At 43.3% G+C, this 18,589-nt stretch overlaps 1 long non-coding RNA gene across 1 annotated transcript; it reads left to right on the forward strand.

The window, feature by feature from the left end:
* Positions 1 to 3,085: 3,085 nt before the first annotated feature.
* On the forward strand, positions 3,086 to 16,867 carry LOC140595015 (uncharacterized). The gene is made up of 2 exons (XR_011996407.1): positions 3,086 to 6,400; positions 6,822 to 16,867. It is a non-coding gene; the product is annotated as an uncharacterized lncRNA (long non-coding RNA).
* The last annotated feature ends 1,722 nt before the right edge of the window (positions 16,868 to 18,589 follow it).

The following is an 18,589-nucleotide window of genomic DNA, read 5'->3' on the forward strand; positions in this document are numbered from 1 at the left end:
GCGCAACGGAGGGGCGTGGCCAGGGCGAGATAGGGCGTGGCCAGGGCGGACGTGGGCGGGGCCTGGTGGGATCGGGGCGGAGCTTGGGCGGGACGTGGGCGGGGCCTGGGCGGAAGCGGCGCGCCGTGGCGGAAGGGGCGGGGCCCGCGGGCGGCCGGGGGCGGGGCCGTCGCCGCCGTCGTCCGGGGCCAGAGCGGAAGGGCGCGCTGAGGGGAGAGCGCGGAGCCCAGGCAGCGGGGTCGTCGCGCGCTCGCCGGGCCGGTCCTCGAGGGGGGCGGCGGAGGGCGGCCTCCTGCCCGCGGCAAGGGGGCGCTTCCCTGAGGAGAAGGTAAGGGCGGGGCGCCCGGGGGGGCGGGGCCCGGCGGTGGACGCCGCCTGCAGCCCGGGGCGTGACCCCGGAGACCCAGGATCGAGTCCCGCGTCGAGCGCCCTCGGGGAGCCTCCTCCTCCCTCTGCCTGTGTCGCTCCTCCCTCCCTCCCTCCCTCTCTGTGTCTCTCATGAATAAATAAAATCCAAAAAAAAAAAGTTGCTCCGCAGGAGGGAGACCTTTTCTGGTGAAACAGCCTCTCAGTGGAAAATCAAGCGGTGGATGAGGAAAGAGTACATTTCTGTCAGAGGAAAACATTTTCCCAACCATTTCTGCTACTTTAGAGGTTGGCTTTTGTTTCTTTTCTTTTTTTTTTTTTTTTTCCTTTCCTCATGACTAGATTAAAAGATGGGAAAATACAGCTGCTGTTTGGTTTCCTAGTTACAAGTGGTAGATTACATTCAAGAATTGGTGTTTCACTGGAACTTTCCTTCTACCAGTAAACTATATGCCTGAGGTTGATCGAGCTCTTCTTAATATAACTGAAAAATAAATCTCACATTGATTGATTTATTTTCATGTGAACCAACTAAGGCTCCATTCAAAAGGTTCCGAGCCCCGTTCCCTATCTTTCTGGAAAAGCTCCATGAGACAGGGATAGAGTTTTCTTCTGTAGCTCCAGTGCTAAGAAAGTTGCAGGTCTGTCGTAGGTGCATAATAACTGCCTATGAATACAGTATGAAATAAGCAGGTGTTGCTGTCAGATGCATCTAACGTGTCTCTGCCAATTTCCCCCAGCATGGATTTACCAAAGAAATGCTGGGAAAGCGCTGAGAGATTTTAATAATTTTAGACACTAGGAACAAAGTGGGGCTTGCCTCGAAAGGAGGGAACTATAACTGTCTACACACAGAAAACACTCCTGTATCAAGCAGGGCAAACTATGATATGAAGTGGAGCTACTGTCTGTCTCTTAGCCTTGAGATCATTTTAGTGACTTAGTTCAAAGACAGAGTGTTGACAATGAACATCCTGTAGCCTTGACAGGAATAAAACTCAAGAGTCAAGGCTTTGGGGGTGGCGCCTGGGTGGCTCGGTCCATTAAGCATCTGCCTTCAGCTCAGGTCATAATCCCAGGGTCCTGGGATCAAGCCCACATCAGGCACCCTGCTCAGTGCAGAGCCTGCTTCTCCGTCTCCCTCTACCTCTCCCCCCACCCCCCGCCCCCCAGACTTGTGCGTGCACATTCCCCACCATCATAAATAGAGTCTTTAAAAAAAAAAAAAAAGAGTCAAGGCTTTGAGTGATGTAGGGCAGTAAAGGCTCCTGTTTTCCTGCAACTGCCCTTAAGGATTTTGTCACGCTGCCAGAGTGAAAAAGAGCATGGAGAATATGCCTGTGTGTACACCAGGTTTTGAGCTATGTGCTAGATCTCCTTTATGAATGGCAGTAGGGCTGAGGTAGATGTGTGGGGATGTCATCAAACAGAGGCCAACTCTGTAAAAGAAATCACGATGTTGGATGAGACTTGGCCTCCTACATTCGTGTTTACATCATGCTTCTCAGAGGTGGCGGTAGCAGCATGAATGAGCCTGTGAGTACTCTGAGACAGAGCTGTCAGTGTCCTGGTGAATTACACATTAGGTATCTGAAAACCTGAAAAAGAATGACTAAACACAGGATAATTTTAAGCCATCATTTTGATGTTGGCCCTGAAGGGGTGCCGCCTCTATTTGTACCTGGTACGCACCTGCCAGCCGGTTGGCCATACTGAGCTGTTACCAGCAAGAGCATCCAATGGTAAACCTCACCCTACACAGGATTCTGAACACATTCATGTCCGGGAAGGAGGGCCTGTCTCCGAAGGAACGTTTTGTTTCCGCTTGGCTTTGAAAGGCTTCAAAAAGTAAACACATTACAAACCATATACCGGCATAGATTTAGAAAGAAAAAAAATCTTTTATTCCTTCCCTGTTATACAAGTGGACACAGAACATTTTATTTAAACGGCATAGACTTGAAGTTACATGTCACACTTACGTGTAAGGTATACAAAATGGAAACTAGAAGAAAAGTTAGATTGTTAGCAGTAATAATAGCTTTGGAGACTAGTTGGTCCAGCCCTACGTTCAGATGAAAAATGGAAGGCCAGAGGCTAACAGAATTGCTCAGCGACACAAAAGAAAGTTGGCAATTCAGTATTTTGCCCGTGTTAGTATATACAGCAGTTCCCGTGTGTCACTGATGTCACAGACCAAAGAATCTCATGAATTTCTTTAAATTCAATGTACGATGCATCAGATACCAGTTAATCACAGTTCTCACTGACCTACTGCATTCTGGGAAGAAAGAGGAACCTATATTTTTTTCTTGTGATAGGGAATTTTAATTCTAAGAAAGTCCAATTGCCGGCAGTTAATTTCTAGCCCTCCTTTAAAGTGTACTTCTTCAGACACTCAAGACCTATTAGATTTCCCTAAGTTTCAACAAGCAAAACCGTTGAGGATCTTTTCATATATTCATGGGCTACCTGCCTCTCTCTTGGTGGCTTGGTGGTATGTCCTTTGTCTATTTAAGGGAAGTAGGGTGGGGAGGGTTGGCCTTTAAACTTTTAACTCTCCAAATATGCCAGTTATGCTTGTCTGTGATACAAGTTGTAATTTTTTCCTCTTAGTTTGTCAGTTGACTTTGCTGCTCCTGTTTTTTTCTATCTTCCATGATTTTAAAGAAAACTTCAAGTTGATGTGCAGTTCATTCTGTATGTTTTCAAGGTAAGTGTGACAGACTAGACTCTAAAAGCCACCTAAACCCGAATTGTACAGTCGTTAGCAGTAGTCATATGCAAACCTATTGTTAAATATCCAGAAAGGCTCTGATATTCTCTAGGTCATTCCACGACCCATGATATCATACCAAATAAATTTTTGATCCGTAAGTATGTGAACCAGCGTGGGAATCCAGAACCACTTAGTTCTATACTTGTACATTAATTTTGCAATTCTTAAAAGTCATGGTTTTTTAATTTATTGATGTTCTGAGTCTACACAAAACTAAGTCCCTTCCTTTTATAATGAAACTTCTTTTATTTAAAATAGTATTTTTTATATTAGAACATAGTTCAAATTGATTTTGAAATAGAGCTTAGGAAATATCCAAAGGTCATTGTTTAAAATGTTTCTCCTGAAAACCTCTCTCCCAGATTCACTTAATGCCCTTTTTTTTTTTTTTAAGATTTTATTTATTCATTCATGAGAGACAGAGAGAGAGAGGCAGAGATATAAGCAGGTTCCATGCAGGGAGCCTGACGCAGGTTGGATCCCAGGTCTCCAGGATCAGGCCCTGGGCTAAAGGCGGCGCTAAACCTCTGGGCCACCAAGGCTGCCCGTACTGCCTTTTTAATAAACAGAAAATACTTCTTTCCCTAGAGAACATAAAAACTGATCTAGCTAGATTTTACTCTGATCTAATAGATTTTGCTCTACAGACAAAAAAAGAAAGATGTGTGTATAAAAACATCTATGAAGAAAGGTTAGCAGAAAATCAAATATAACAGCAGTTACCACTGAGTAATATAATTGTACGTGACTTATATGTTTTTCACATCTTCAACCTGGATTTTGATATTCTTGTTAAGGAGACCATTCTGTGTAGCAAGAGCATTTGAAAATAAGAAAGGTGAAGAACAGACTTGTAAACAGAAATCCTAAGAGACACCTTCCTTTACGTTGAGACTATTTATATAGCTTTAGTGCAGACTTTTCCCCTAACTAGATGATGTGTGTTTCCAGCACAAGGAAAGAGCATATGGAGTGACAGTATCCAAGCTCCTGGGAGCACTTCAGCATCTTCAGGTGCACATGTTTGTATCTCTGTGAGGTCACTTCCAAGAAGTTATGAGTTTCACATCTTCCTCTGTTGAATTAGCTCCTTTCCAACAACATTTTAATTCAAGATGTTCTCCAGCTTGAGAGTACTTTCTCAAGGAAGGGCACTGATATAACAGGATATTTTTATTCGGGTGACAGCATGAGCGACAAGCGAACCCCCCAGAATTTACTCATTAAAATTGTGTTACTAGCATTACACATAAGTCTGAGTTTAGAAGAAGTGTTTATGCCCTCCTTAGTAGTTGCTAGGTAGGGCACAAGAAAATACTGAGACACTGAGTAGATAAGAGACATTAAGGAATAAGTTGACCTTTCCTCATTGCCTTTTTTGTCAAAGGAAGCGTGTTCTCAGTGTTGAGCAACTTGTTAGAAAGGCCTTGTTCCAGAAACATAAAGGTCCCTCATAACGCACAAAAAATTTCTGCCTCTTGTTTCTGAGCCATGGCATGGCAGGGGAAAGTAAACAGGAGCTGGCAGTTTGGAGGAGGGTCAGCCTCAAAGAACATGTCCTCTTTCCCTAACACAGTCAAGACTGAAAGAAGATGTTGGCTAGTCCAAGACGTCCAAACTCTTCTCTGGCCCTGCTGGAACTCTCCTCTTCCTTAAGGCCAGGGGACAGACCCCTCTTGAGGCTCATCAGCTCAGCTGACACCCCTATTATTCTTGCCACCTGATGCCTCATTGTTCTCTATCTCACAAGACTTCCCAACATTATGTGTTACCTGCATCATCTTTCAACGTTCTCACGTGCTTCAGCTCACAGCTGTGTCTTGGAATCTGCCTCTTTACCTGTATCACCCTCTCTGTCCTTGTTCCTGGTTTGGGTGCCCAGGTCTTTTTTTTTTTTTTAAGACTTTATTTATTATTTTATGAGAGACACACAGAGAGAGAGAGAGAGGCAGAGACACAGGCAGAGGGAGAAGCAGGCTCCATATAGGGAGCCCGACGTGGGACTTGATCCTGGGACTCCAGGATCCGGCCCTGAGCTGAAGGCAGATGCTCAGCTGCTGAGCCACCCAGGGATCCCCGGGTGCCCAGGTCTTAAGCAAGCTACAGACTGTGACTCACTCTGGTGTACCACATGATCAACTTTTCTCCTGTAGAACAATATGGCCAAAATTCTAGTCTTAGAAGGAGATTGGAGACAAATTCATTAATGATTTCCTCCCATTTTATTAAAAGTTGATCCACAGTCAATGTACACAATTTGACCCATACCTTGATGTAAGAGAAAAATTCTAAATGGTTAGTTATAATGAATTTCTGATAAATTTTCTCTCAAATATTTACACTTCTCATTTGATTCTCTTCAGAAATTTAGGGAAATTTAAAAAGTGAGCCTTTACTCTTGAGTGAGCATGAGAAAAAAGATAGAAGCACAATATATGGTACATTTTATAAGTGACTAATGCATGTTTGAAGAATGTAGGAATGAGCAAATGAATACAGTAGTGTTAATAGGCAAAATAATAAATGAAATATTGACTACTATAGGATATAAGTTTTTTTATAAAGGAAACGGTTGTCATTTGGTGAAAACAAAATCAGAATTCAATATTATACAGTCAATATTTTCTCTTTATAATCCTGCAAATGTAAAACAACATGCAAAGAAGCTTAAGAATACTAACCAGTGGGTGGAGGATATTTCAGGTAATTCTTATATTTTTCTTCATTTTCTATGTTTTTGATAATGAGTACTTAAGAGGAAATAGTTTGCTTTTAAAATATTGTTATAGACAACAAGTGCTTTGAGTTTTAAAGAAAGACATCATTTTGGTTTGGAGCACTTAGAGCTCCTTGAGTAAATGGATTCTGAGCCAGATTATTGCAACTAAACTGGAAGAAAGGTAGTAAAATGTTTAGGAAAGTCACTTGGCAGGAATGAGGAGAAATAAAATGCTATTTTAAGCCCTCTTGTGAAATAGTTTTTAAGTTAACTTTTGCAGAGACAATCATGCAGTCTCTGGGTCTCTGTGGCTTCTTCTTCTTCTTCTTTTTTTTTTTAAAATTCATGAGAATGAGAAAGACAGGCAGAGGGAGAAGAGAGAGAGAGAGAGACAGGCAGAGGGAGAAGCAGGCTCCCTCTGCAGGGAGCCTGACATGGGACTCCATCCCAGGTCTCCTGGGCCGAAGGCGGCACTAAACTGCTGAGCCACTGTGGCTGCCCTCTCTGTGGCTTCTATTCACTCAGCTGTTGTAGTGGTAAGTAGGCTGACAGTGGGTGAGACTGTGTTGCAGTAAAACTTTATTTTTTAGTTTGGTGATTTCTAATATTCAATTCTAAGTTGTGTGCCACTTTGGGTTGTAGTATAATTTCCCTTTCACCCCAATCCTTTAGCAAACAGCTGAACATTCAGGACACAACAGCTATGCTAGTAAGGATTGCAGGAATGAGGTGTGGTGACAAGCCTCTGTGGGGGGCAGATAGAAAGGACAGAGCAGTCAGGAGGCCAGCTGTGGCACAGAATTCAGGGAGAGTGGGGAAGCAGAGGAGGGGAAGTCCAGAGTCTCCTCAGGATCCTGAGGTGACCCTGCACATTGAAGGGAAGTGGGGGACCGGGAGGCACACCCAAGTGGCCAATGCGTGGGTTCCACAAGGAAAACGAAAGCTTCCTTCTCAAAGGTTCATGGCATCACGGCACAAACCTACGGAAAGCTTTGTGAAAACAGTGCCTGGGCACAGCGCTGACAGTCCTCACCCAACTCCCTGGAAGCAACCAGAGTCCCAAGAAAAACAACCACCAAGGCCTTTCCACTTCCTGAAGTACTTTCTAACTCCCCTGGTACCAGTGATGCAACTAGAGCATCATCATGTGCAAATCCTGTTCTCATTTTCAGTATTTGAGTTCCTGACAACATAATGAATTCGATATGTACATTAGGTACCTGCTGTTTTCCTGATTTGTTTGCAGAGTTTGAGGCTGTATGCCGCTGTCTTCTTGAGGACTTAAATGGATATTCTCTTTAGGTTTTTCATCTGTATTGGTGCTAATTGGCAGAGGAAGAAAAATAGGAAAATATCTTAGTTTTATATATTTCAGTCTTGGGGGAAATTAGCCAGCGGCTTTCATCTTGAAATTTAGGGCAGAATTTGACTCAGGTTTTTGCAAGATATGTAAAAGGAACACATAACCAAATCCCACCTTTCAGGACTAAGTCAAAACTCAGAAGTTTTGAAATGTGAAAACCATCCTGTACATTGTCAGAAGACTGAATTCTTATAGACAGGTGTCCATGCCTTAAAACAACACTTATTTCCAGAGTGATTCTGACTGGTAAATAATCATTTACTGCCCAATTGTGATATTTAAGCCTGGCAAGGTCATAAGCTCTGTACGGTGATCTTACATAAGGCTTTCTTTTTCCGCTTTAGCAAAGATAGTTCTGTTTTCTGTGCAATTAACTCCCACGGTGTGGAGAGCAGCGGTCCTTGTCATGAGGCCTATGAGGACTGAGAATAATTCCAAGGATTTAACCCCTCTAAATGCCAATAACAGTCACGTGTAAATAACAATAGCTAACATTTTCTGACCTTCATCCTAAGTGAGGCACTGTACTAAGTGAGGTCAGAATGATTATCTCTATTTTTCAGACAAGGAAAATGAGGTTTTGAGAAGGTAAGTGTCCTGCTGAGGGTTTCATACTAGTAAGTGATGTGAACACATCTCTTACTGACTGCAAAGCTCATGATCTCTGCCTCTTCCAGGGTTAAGCAAGCACTTGATTGTACATAAGTGAAATGATAAATGATTCAGTGCCAGTACCTTGAGATTTCAAATATGTTTTAGATAATAGGGACTTTAGGGAGGAAACACAAAGAGCTAACTCATTCCACCACTTACCAGTACTTCCTATATTTACTAGTTACTCTTACCCTTTCTTGGAAATTGGAACAAGGAAGGGCATCATCCCTCACAACAGAAAGGAACTGAATCAGGTGTCAAAAGTGTCAGGGAAGACTGAATCAGGAGCCAAAGTGGTCACAGGATGAGGAAGAGCAAACAAGTGCCACACATGAGGAAGAGTAGAGGGTGGTGTTCTGGGAGGGCTTCCAGGAGAGATGACTACGTGGTTAGCTAAGGAATGACTGAAATTGGTTTTGACCAATGAGTGGTACATGGGTGTGGGACAATGCAGCCTTAGTGAGTGCTGAAGGAGTGGCTGTCCACCTAATTGATGGTAGTTCCTGCGAACATGGAATTACGCAAGGATGCTTTATAGGGAGTGGTCTTAATAGTTCTGTCACCAGTGAAGACTTGAGAGCTCTGAGTATATGCAGGAAAGCTGGGTTGTACAGGAATGGGAATGGATCAGAGGCAAGGATAAATGGGCTGTGAATGGAGGAATCTGTTATTCCTCAGATATCAGTGCATGACTTACCTTGCTTAACCTTTGTCACAAATTATCGTGTAAATATATAGTGAGATATAAGGTATGCAGATGACACTTGTTTCTGACTAGTGAAAGGCCACTAATGTAAATCACAGAACCTGCTAGTCTGTGTAAATGGACAGGAACATTTTCACCAAACCTTAATAAGGACAGAGTCCCTTACAGAAATACTTTAATTTTCTTATAAGCTAATAACTCAGACTAGAGTAAAAAAAAAAGGGAGGAATTGCCTACTATTCTCTAAAAGGATACTGGTTTAATGTACCAGAGTAGCTTAAAAAAAGATCAAGTAAAATTGATGGGAAGGAGGAATATTGAAAGAAAAAAGGAAATATTTCACCTTTGTATTGTATGCAGTTCTTGGTGATACAGAATCAGATTCAGAAGCAGTGGCAGCTGAAATTATTTCCAGATAGCTGAATGGGGTCAGGATTCTGAGTCCAGTCATCAGGACTGAAGTGGTACCCCTGAACAATTTCCTCCTGTTGTGATTTTAAGCATGTCACTGATTTTCTCTGCTCCTCAGAATCTTCTCTGCTTTGGGATAACAATGTTTTTGGGCCAACCTACATCACAGTTGCTTTGGGAGCCAAAGAAGACAACAAATTTTAAAATATTTTGTAGGATCCCTGGGTGGCGCAGCGGTTTGGCGCCTGCCTTTGGCCCAGGGCGTGATCCTGGAGACCCGGGATCGAATCCCACGTCGGGCTCCCGGTGCATGGAGCCTGCTTCTCCCTCTGCCTGTGTCTCTGCCTCTCTCTCTCTCTCTCTGTGACTATCGTAAATAAATAAAAATTAAAAAAAAAATTTAAAATATTTTGTAAACAAATATATATTAGCTATTACTATTCTTATTAATCCTGACGACTGTACCAGTGGAAGTCCAAAATCATTAAATAAAAATGATTTTGAGTACCTATAGGTAGTCTCTGCTCACAAGAAGCTCATTTTCTGCTGGGGCTGAGGGGCCGGGGAGGAGCGTATTAGAGACCAAGGAGACAAGAGAATGTAATAGAGTGGGAAGTGCAGTGTGGGGCAGAGGGAGTGCACCCATAGACATACAGAAACTGGGAAAGCTAAGGATCGAGGCGGCATATGCCATCATCAGCCATGTGACACAAGTGTGAAGCAGGCTTGCTCCCCAAGCTCAGTGTTAGTATATTAAAAGAAAGAACAACCTTGAAACCTATGGTAAGTTTAGGACAATTGAAGATATACTACCTGGTAGATGGTTGCAGCAGAATTCCCTGATGGAGGAGAGAGCTAGTTAGAGCCATCAGGTCCTTCGGTCTCGGATCACAACGCAACTGCCAGAAGGTGCCACTAAATAACAACACTGCTTTCTCCTGGACGCTAACCACCACCTCAGACAGCTGACTCCTATCTTGTAGCTCCTGTTTTCCCTGTTAACACCACTTCTGGCCACTTCACTCCTAAGTTGCTGGCTAAACAAGGCATTAAAAAAGTAATCTTTAAAAAATAGCTTAAAGATTTACTAAAAAATTAAAATTTAAAATAGAAAGGATATATATACACAGACACAATCTCACTTTAAAATGCTGCTCAATGGGGCCATTGTATTAAAGATTGCGTCTCTTCCTCACCCCCGTTCCCGAGCTCGCTCTCTGCCCTGTTTTCTCCTAGCCTTTATCCCCCTTTATTTTAATTAATTATGTGTCTTGTTTTTAGTCTCTCTCTTGGCACTGGAATGAGAACTCCATAAAGGAGTCCATCTTCGCTGATGGGTGCTTAACAAGCCTCAGAACTGTCCCTGGAACAGAGAAGTGATCAATAAATACTTACAAAATGAAATGTGTGTGCTAAACGTCCTCTAAGAGTGCTACCACAAAAAAACCTGGGTAGTTTCTGCGTTGTCTCCTGCGTCAGACACACACTTGTGCCTGCACCCCTCCGGGCCTGGTTTGATCCTGCGGCTGCAGGCCTTCTAACCTGTTCTGTGTTTTGGGGCTCTGACGGAAACTGCGTGGCTGTGGAAGCAAGAGCCAAGGTCCCCTCCACTCCTATTCTGTGCCTGTCATGTGGCTTCCCTCTTGTTTCCCTGATGGGGCCTTCCTGCCCTTCCTGTGAGAAATGCTTTAAATCCAGAATAGTCAGCTCACCCTATGTAGGTGCAGCCACTTAGTCTTATCAGCTTCACGCACACATGGACATAGAACAATGATTAATTACCCAGCTGCTTCCACACCAGGATCTTGGGCATCCAACACTTCCTCGTGCTGATCTTAGTTATGTGTTATTTCTGACACGAAAATAAATGGCATTTTCTTACAGTAATCTCATATCCCAAGAAGTGAAAACAGGCCCAAAAAGTAAAGGCTTAGAGAAGTTTTGAAATGTTCATGGATTACATATATGTGATAGGTTCTCTGGTGGGTTACTTCGATGCTTGGGGGTTTACTCTTTAAGCTTTTAAGGTTGAAGACCGTGATCTTACTCCTAGCCACATCCCTGGTCGCTACTGATCACAGAATGCTTGTGTGAGACTGTCACACTCAGAACATGGGCACAACGGGGCAGATTTTAAGACCTGGAATACATGAACATACACATGGTATATGATCTGAGGGTGTTTAGATGAGACAAGATAATTGTTTTGTGGTTTTTTTTTTTTTTTAATTTATCTAAGACGGGGAGGGGAGAGAGAGAGAGAGAGAGAAAAGCAGGCTCCCCATTGAGCAGGAATTCCAGAAGACCAGGGATCATGACCTGAGCCAAAGGCAGATCCTCAACCCACTGAACCACCAAGGCACCCTACCATTTCTAAAGAAGTAATTTTTATGAAATGGCTATTGAATCCGTTTTGTGCCCAAGGATGATAATATGAAGAAATGGTCTTAAGTTACATGAAGGAAACAAATCAATGCTAGACTTAAGAATTTGATCCTTCAGTTGAACTAGGAACAGGCCATAGGAATGCAGAATGAAGTCCTTGGGAGAAGAGAGGATGGGAGAGGCAGTCATGAATGTTTCTAAGAGAGTCATTTGCCTGGGCTGGTTTTAACTTGATATTGGTCTAGAAATAGAAAGTGAGAAGCCTCAACTACTTTAGTTCAGCCTTAACTTAAAAAAAATTTAAGACTTAAAACTGTAGTAGTACTAAAAGAGACTTTAAGGGGAAGAGGTTATTGATAGACTTTTGCTAATAGAAAGCATCAAGGCTACTTTTCACTTTTTTTATAATGAAGAAGAATGAAGTGTCTTTACCTATCAAGCCATAACATGTAGAGAATATTAGGAAGGATAAAGATTTAAATGTAAATCTCTGCTAATTATTTTATCATGAAATTGAGTTCCTGACTAGATTGTAAGGTGCTCTGCTGTAATAGTCTGCTTTTAAAAAGTATACACTGGCCTCCTCTGAAAGAGCAACTTTAGTTTCTGTTAGGTTTGTTTTAATTAGGAGACTTTATTTAGAACATTTGCTATAGCAAGCTATTCTCTTAAAGGTATAAACTGTTCCTCATGGGTATAGAATTTCTTTATCATGGTTAAACACTGATAGTATTGACTGTGACCTTGCAGATTTTATTCTAAATAAATCAGCAAAGGGGTACCTGGGTGGCTCAGTTGTTGAGCATCTATCTTCCAGCTCAGGGCGTGATTCCCCCGGGGTCAAGGGATCGAGTCCCACATCAGGCTCCCCGCAAGGAGCCTGCTTCTCCCTCTGCCTGTTTCTGCCTCTCTCTGTGTATCTCATGAATAAATAAAATCAGTCAATCAATCAGTGAATACAAAAGCTGGATATGTTCTCTTCCTACTCAGAAATGTTTATTTAGATCTAATCCTTGTAAGGTTTTAGAAAGGTTAAATATTGGGGCACCTGAGTGGCTCAGTGGGTTGGGCATCTGCCTTTGGCTCAGGTCATGATCCCAGGGTCCTGGGATCAAGTCCCACATCGGGCTCCACAGAGAGCCTGCTTTTCCCTCTGCCTGTGCCTCTGCTTCTCTCTCTGTGTCTCTCATGAATAAATAAAATCTTAAAAAAAAAAAAAGTTTAAAAACTAGGTGGGTTTACAAAATACTTATTTTTTAATGCCCTTCAAAAAGCCTCAATTCTTTGACACTGGCAACCTGTAATGTGTGTGCCAGTGGGACACACTATGTAACTTCTAGTGCCTTGATAAAGTCTGCATACAGAGGTCTGGGTTAGGAATGTTTCAGCAAAACTGGGATACCAACTGTCTTATCAACACTGGAAATTTGGAAAAATTCCTTCTGCCTATTTTCCCTTTTTGTAAAATTTGAATCCTTCTTAAAATTCTAAGCTTTTTTTTTTAAGTGTTCCTATTGTCATATATATTGCTTTTAGTGTGAATAATTCTCTACCCATAATATACATCAAGGGCCTTCTTTATAATTATGGATTATTATATATTATGTAGTAGTGCTTTTTTTTTAAGTTTTGTTTTACTTCTCTGTGGCTTCCAAAAGAGTAAAGTACAGTTACTTTACTCTTTACAGTTAATATTTTTTAGAAGAATATGGCTGTACTTACCATTTTTGTATGTTAGAATTATTCAACAGGAAACAACGATGGGTGAAAGAAAGATTGCACCAAAGAAAAGGCCCAGGCAGTAAAACAGGGTCACTGAATGCATGGAAAACATAACCCATAGGCTTTAAACTCTATAAATACCTAGTCCCACTAGCGGTTGCCAGTGAGTGTTTTATATGTAAATATGAATTCTACATTTAAGAAACACCTCACACAGGCTTACCTTTAAGAGTAAGTTTACCTTTAAACTGTTCCCAGCTTAATCTGGTGCATTAGTAGTATTACCACAAAGTTTTAGATAAGGGGTGAGCAGAGCAGTTTGTGACCTTTGATCCAGAGCAGGCTTTCAGCAAATAGGTGAGAACAGCACTGGAGCTCCTGCCTCTGGCACCCCAGGACCTAAAACTCCTGTCTTCGTGTAAGACACAGGCACAAGCTCTTCTAGGCAGCAAAGTCTACCCCCAAACCACTCCTCTTATGTAGGCAGGTCATGGAAATGGGCTTAGGAGATTGGGCTCTGTGGCTTCCAGTTTGTGCAAGTGGGCACAACTACCATCCTGAGAAGCTTCCTGGGTTATCAACCGAAGAGGAAGTTGTGCCCTCCAGCTCCATTAGAAAAGGAAGGATGCTTATTCATTTGTAACAATTCAAAGCCAGCCTAGACACTTCCATAAAGGGGGCGCTTGGGTGGCTCAGTGGTTGCATGTCTGCCTTTGGCTTGGCGTGATCCTGGGGTCATGGGATCGAGTCCTGTATTGGGCTCCCCACAGGGAACCTGCTTCTCTCTCTGACTCTCTCTCTGTGTCTCTCTTATGAATAAATAAATAAAATCCTTTTTTTTATTTTTTATTTTTAAGAAACTTCTATAAAGGACACTCACTCAACATGCCTGTAGGGATGCCAGTCTTGCCACACTGTGGCCTGAATTTCGACTTTCTTTCCTTCCAGCTGGAATTGTAAGAGATGTTGATCTCTCATTTTACATTTCTTTCATTGTAAGTGAATACTTACTGTGAAAGGTGCTAGAGCTCCTCATCAAACCCTTCTCAAAACTTACCAGTTGTGAGAGCATCCCGTGTGCCTGAAGGGAAGACAAAAGCCAGGATGACACAAGTGTGGCATGCAGCATGATCAAACAGGAGCTTTCAGCCGGGGACGATTCATCCTGATTTCTTTTCAGCATACAGTCTGCTGTTTTTCTAATATAAAAAGCCATCAGTCTCCCTCACACAACTCATTTTAACTTGTGCACTCCACAAAGTAGGTGGTTTTTTTTTCTTTGTTAACTTAATACTTATAAAATAATTACAGCAGAAAATTTACAGAACAAAAGATATCATCTATAATCCTTCTATTCTGACATGTTTTGTACAGTCCATTCTGGTACATTTTCCCATGCATCTCCGTTTTTACTGTGTAAAAACGTGCATTCTCATGCATTTACGTTTTATACAGTAGAAATCCAAATAAAGACAGAGGCAAATAAATAGAAACTCTAGTGGATATATCAGTGCAATCCAAGATTTCTATTGTAAAATTAAGTTGTTTCCAGTTTTATTTGTAATGAAGGCCTTGATAAAAATGCATGAAATATTTTTCAAATTAAAATATTCCATTAGAGTGGATTCCTAGGAGGGCTAATTGGTATGAATATTTGTATTATTCTCTCTCTATATTCCATGTTTTTCATAGGCTTTTTGCCAGTTGCTGTGGTATCTTCAACATATGAGGACATCCGTTTCATCACATCCTTGCTTTTTATTGGATGTTCACATAAGAACTTTTCTATTGGGGATCCCTGGGTGGCTCAGCAGTTGAGCATCTGCCATGGGCTCAGGGCTTTATCCTGGAGTCCCTGGATGGAGTCCACAATGGGCTCCCTGCATGGAGCCTACTTCTCCCTCTGCCTCTCTCTCTCTCTTGAATAAATAAACTTTTTTTTTTTAAATAAAAAAGAAACTTTCTATTGTCATTAATGTAATGGGGGGGAGAAGGTATCTTACCCCTTGCTTTTGCATTTCTTTAGTTTTAATGAGGTTAAAGTTTCCAGATTTACATGCAGGATAAATATATTCTTTCTCCCTATCCTGCATTCTAAGATAGTTTCTGCATTTCCTTGCTCCTTTTTTAGTGCTGTGTTGTGTTGAACTCTGCTAAAGAAACTTCACTTACCTTGGAAAGGTCATGGAGACTTTTGTGAAGTAGGAGATCCAGGCAGTCAGATGGGTAGTAGAACAATAAGCCAACTTCAGCTGAAGGTTTTGAGAGACAATCTGGGTAGAAGAGTAAGAAGCTAGGTTCTCAGAAAGCAGTTGCATTAACACATGGATCCTTGGAGAACTGAAATGGGTAAAGTGGATTTTAGGACATTTTTATAAGGGTCACATAATGTAATACTTCCTTGAGTCTTGCTGGGATATTCCAGTAAAGTCTTACCTTTTCCATGATTTCTGGAGTTAAATTTATTTAGTGGCCAGGCAATACTGTGTTATGGTAGTCTTGAGACTACACAGTTAAATATAGGTCATACATATTTTAGCATCATATTCTAGGCTTAAAGGGGAGCCCAAGATCACCCCTTACTGTGAGGAAGATTATATAAATCAGGTCTCTGGCATAACTGGGCCATTGAAATAGGAAATATGGTATTTTTGAGCATCCCAAGAAGTTCTTCATTCTGTGATGCTGGCATTCAAATAATTCTTATTTGGCTTGTTGTTTTCTCTCAAACTGCTCCCTGTGTATTCTTGCAAGTCCCTAATTGGTTTCCCCAGCTTCCTTTTTAGGAAGGCCTAGGGCTGGTATCTTGAGCAATTTACCCTAAGTCTTAAGGAAAATACTCTTTTTTTTTTTTTTCCCGCTCTGTTTTCCATTGTCTTATATTTGTTTGCCTCTTCTCACTAGAGAGTGGTAAGATTTCAAGGACCAGGTAACATGATAAAGAGTAGGAACAAGAGTGCAAGGAGAGGTGCTTTTAGTCTGGGTCTGTTTTAAGTCCAGAGGGATGAAAGGGTTTACATGTGAACATGAGAAGTCTACCCTAAGGTGTGAGTTCCAGGAATCTACTGGTTAATAGTTAGTTGGCCTAATCTAATTCTCTTTGTATGTATCTTCCTGACTCAGAACTGCTTATTGTCTGGTGTTTGGGAACATGACCTGATAGCTTTCCATTTCATCATGAGTCATACTGGGATTTTCTCCTCTGTTGTACCCGGAGGACGATTCCATCCACATCAGCACTGCACCTGCTCCTAGACGCCCTGGAACATTCAGCTGCCGTTGCGGTGCAGCTGGAGTCAGACTTGCCACCTGCACGGCCAAGTGCAGGACCCCCAGGAGCACCACCGGACCCATCTCTTACACAGGCTGACCGATTTCTCCTGGTGTTCAGAGTCTGTTTTTGTCTAGCACCATTTGACATCGGTTATGATGTAGGGGGAAAAGCAGCAGCCTCGAAGCCTCATGCCAACTCTGGTGAGCGGCCACCTGTGGTTTCTTGGAAGAAGGCTGGGCAGAGAGTGGGGAAGGACGATCTGGCACTCTGTTCACTAACTTCTTCAGCTGCATCTATGATACCTTATTGCAGAGGTAAGAGAGAACATAATGTATTTTTTAAAAAGCAAGTGGCTACAATGTATCTGATGTCCTGGGTTGCATTTGGCTGAAATGTGGTGCTGTATGTGCTATAAATGGTGCTGTTGGATTATCTTTCTGTGCAGAGTCTATTCCTACATCCTGACTTGAATAAATATTTTACTCTAATCAATTAGTCACATCTTTGTTTTTCTTCTGTCATTTCCCATTCATGAAAAGGCAACTTGCGATGCAGATTTTACCTACTTCCTGAGACTTTATGGAAGGTTACCCATACACACATTAAAAACGAAGCCAGCCCAATAAGACAAGACTGCAATTCTGTGAGCCAAGAAACAAAAGGAGAGAAAAGATCACAGAAAAGAGAAATGTTCAAGCCTGGGTGGAGGGATGCTCCTTCCTGATGGGGAAACTGAGGTTGGTTCCCGGTGGGCTGCAGCCCTGGCACCTCTGTGGTCAGGGATCCTTCGAGAAATTTTGCGTAACTGAGCACATGTCACATGGCTGGTCAAGGAGAGCAGCCTGATGATTCTCGTTACATTACAAAAGATGCAGGAGGTCTACTTGTGAATCTAAGTTTCTGTGAACCCTTGAGGGCAGGGCGAACCAGTTCTGTAAGGTGTTCAGTGACTGGCCAGATTTGACTGTAGGGGGGCTTACACCTGGGGACTCCAGGGAGAAGGACTGTGGCCATTGAGGAAGTACTTTGTGTGATATCAGAGACATCTTGAATCTGGTTTTTAGGGCCATGCAAGTTTTAGGGTAACCCATATGGGGTCTGGTTATACTGTTCTGGGATCAGGACCTACAGTTTTGTCCCAAATTTTCCCCAGGTGACTGATGTGCGGACACTCCTCTGTGGGCTTGCTTCTAAAAGGTTTTCCTACACAACACGGGTGTGAGGACCCCTGGCGTGGGTGTAGGAGTGTCCTGTAACAAGTACAACAACTGGGGGTTGGTGTTAGCCTCCTTGGGCAGCTGTAAGAAGACACCAGGGACCAGGCAGTGTAGACACAACACGCACTTCCGGTCTGGGATGCTGGGAAGTCTAAGGTCGGGGTGCCTGCAGATTCAGGGCCCGGTGAGAGCCCGCGTTCCGCTTCAAGACCCTGCCTTCCCAGGCCAGAGGAGCTGAGAGGTCGCTCCTGGGCCTCTTCACAGGGCCACTCATCCCATTCATGGAGGCTTGAAGGCTCTGCCCTCCTGACCTAATCCCTCCCCAGAAGCCCCACCTCCTAATCCTGTCACCTGGGGTGGGGGGGGTGGGTAGGATTTTAAGGTGGGGATCTTGGTGCCACTCAAGCATTCACACAGTCATTGTCTTAAAACACCACCGCCTCGTTTCTTTCAGTCCTGGAAGTGTGACATCATTTCCCGAGGCTGGACTCCAGGCCTTGGCAGGGCTGGGCTCCCGCCAGAGGTCCAGGTCCGAGGAGGATCCCTTCCTTTGCTTTTCCAGCTCCCAGAGCTGCGCTCTTTGGCGCCAGGGCCCTGCCTCCACCCCCAAGGCCAGCAGCAGAGCACAGGGTCGCATTGCCCTTCCTGCTGTCAGCTTCCCCAAGGTTCCCCTGCAGGGAAGCTGGTGATTACAGTGAGGGCCCCGCCCGGATCCCCTGTGCCAAGGCCCTCAGCGCCAGAGGTAGCATCACAGGTCAGGGGCAGGGCTCCCAAACCACAGAGGGCAGGCTCAGCCTTGGGCCCCAGCCGGCTCCCTGGACTCAGAGTCTGCGTCTCAGCAAGACCTGCCTGCACACTAGAGCGGGAGAAGCATGGTGCCATGGGGTCCTGCCCAGGTGCTACCCAAGCCCCAGGCCAGAGACAAACGGAAGGGGTGTTTTCCCAGGAGCCTCTGCAGGTGGTGCTGGGTGATCAGATGAGCGGCGTTCCCTT

Source organism: Vulpes vulpes, chromosome 13, assembly GCF_048418805.1.
Source record: "Vulpes vulpes isolate BD-2025 chromosome 13, VulVul3, whole genome shotgun sequence".
Classification (NCBI taxonomy): domain Eukaryota; kingdom Metazoa; phylum Chordata; class Mammalia; order Carnivora; family Canidae; genus Vulpes; species Vulpes vulpes.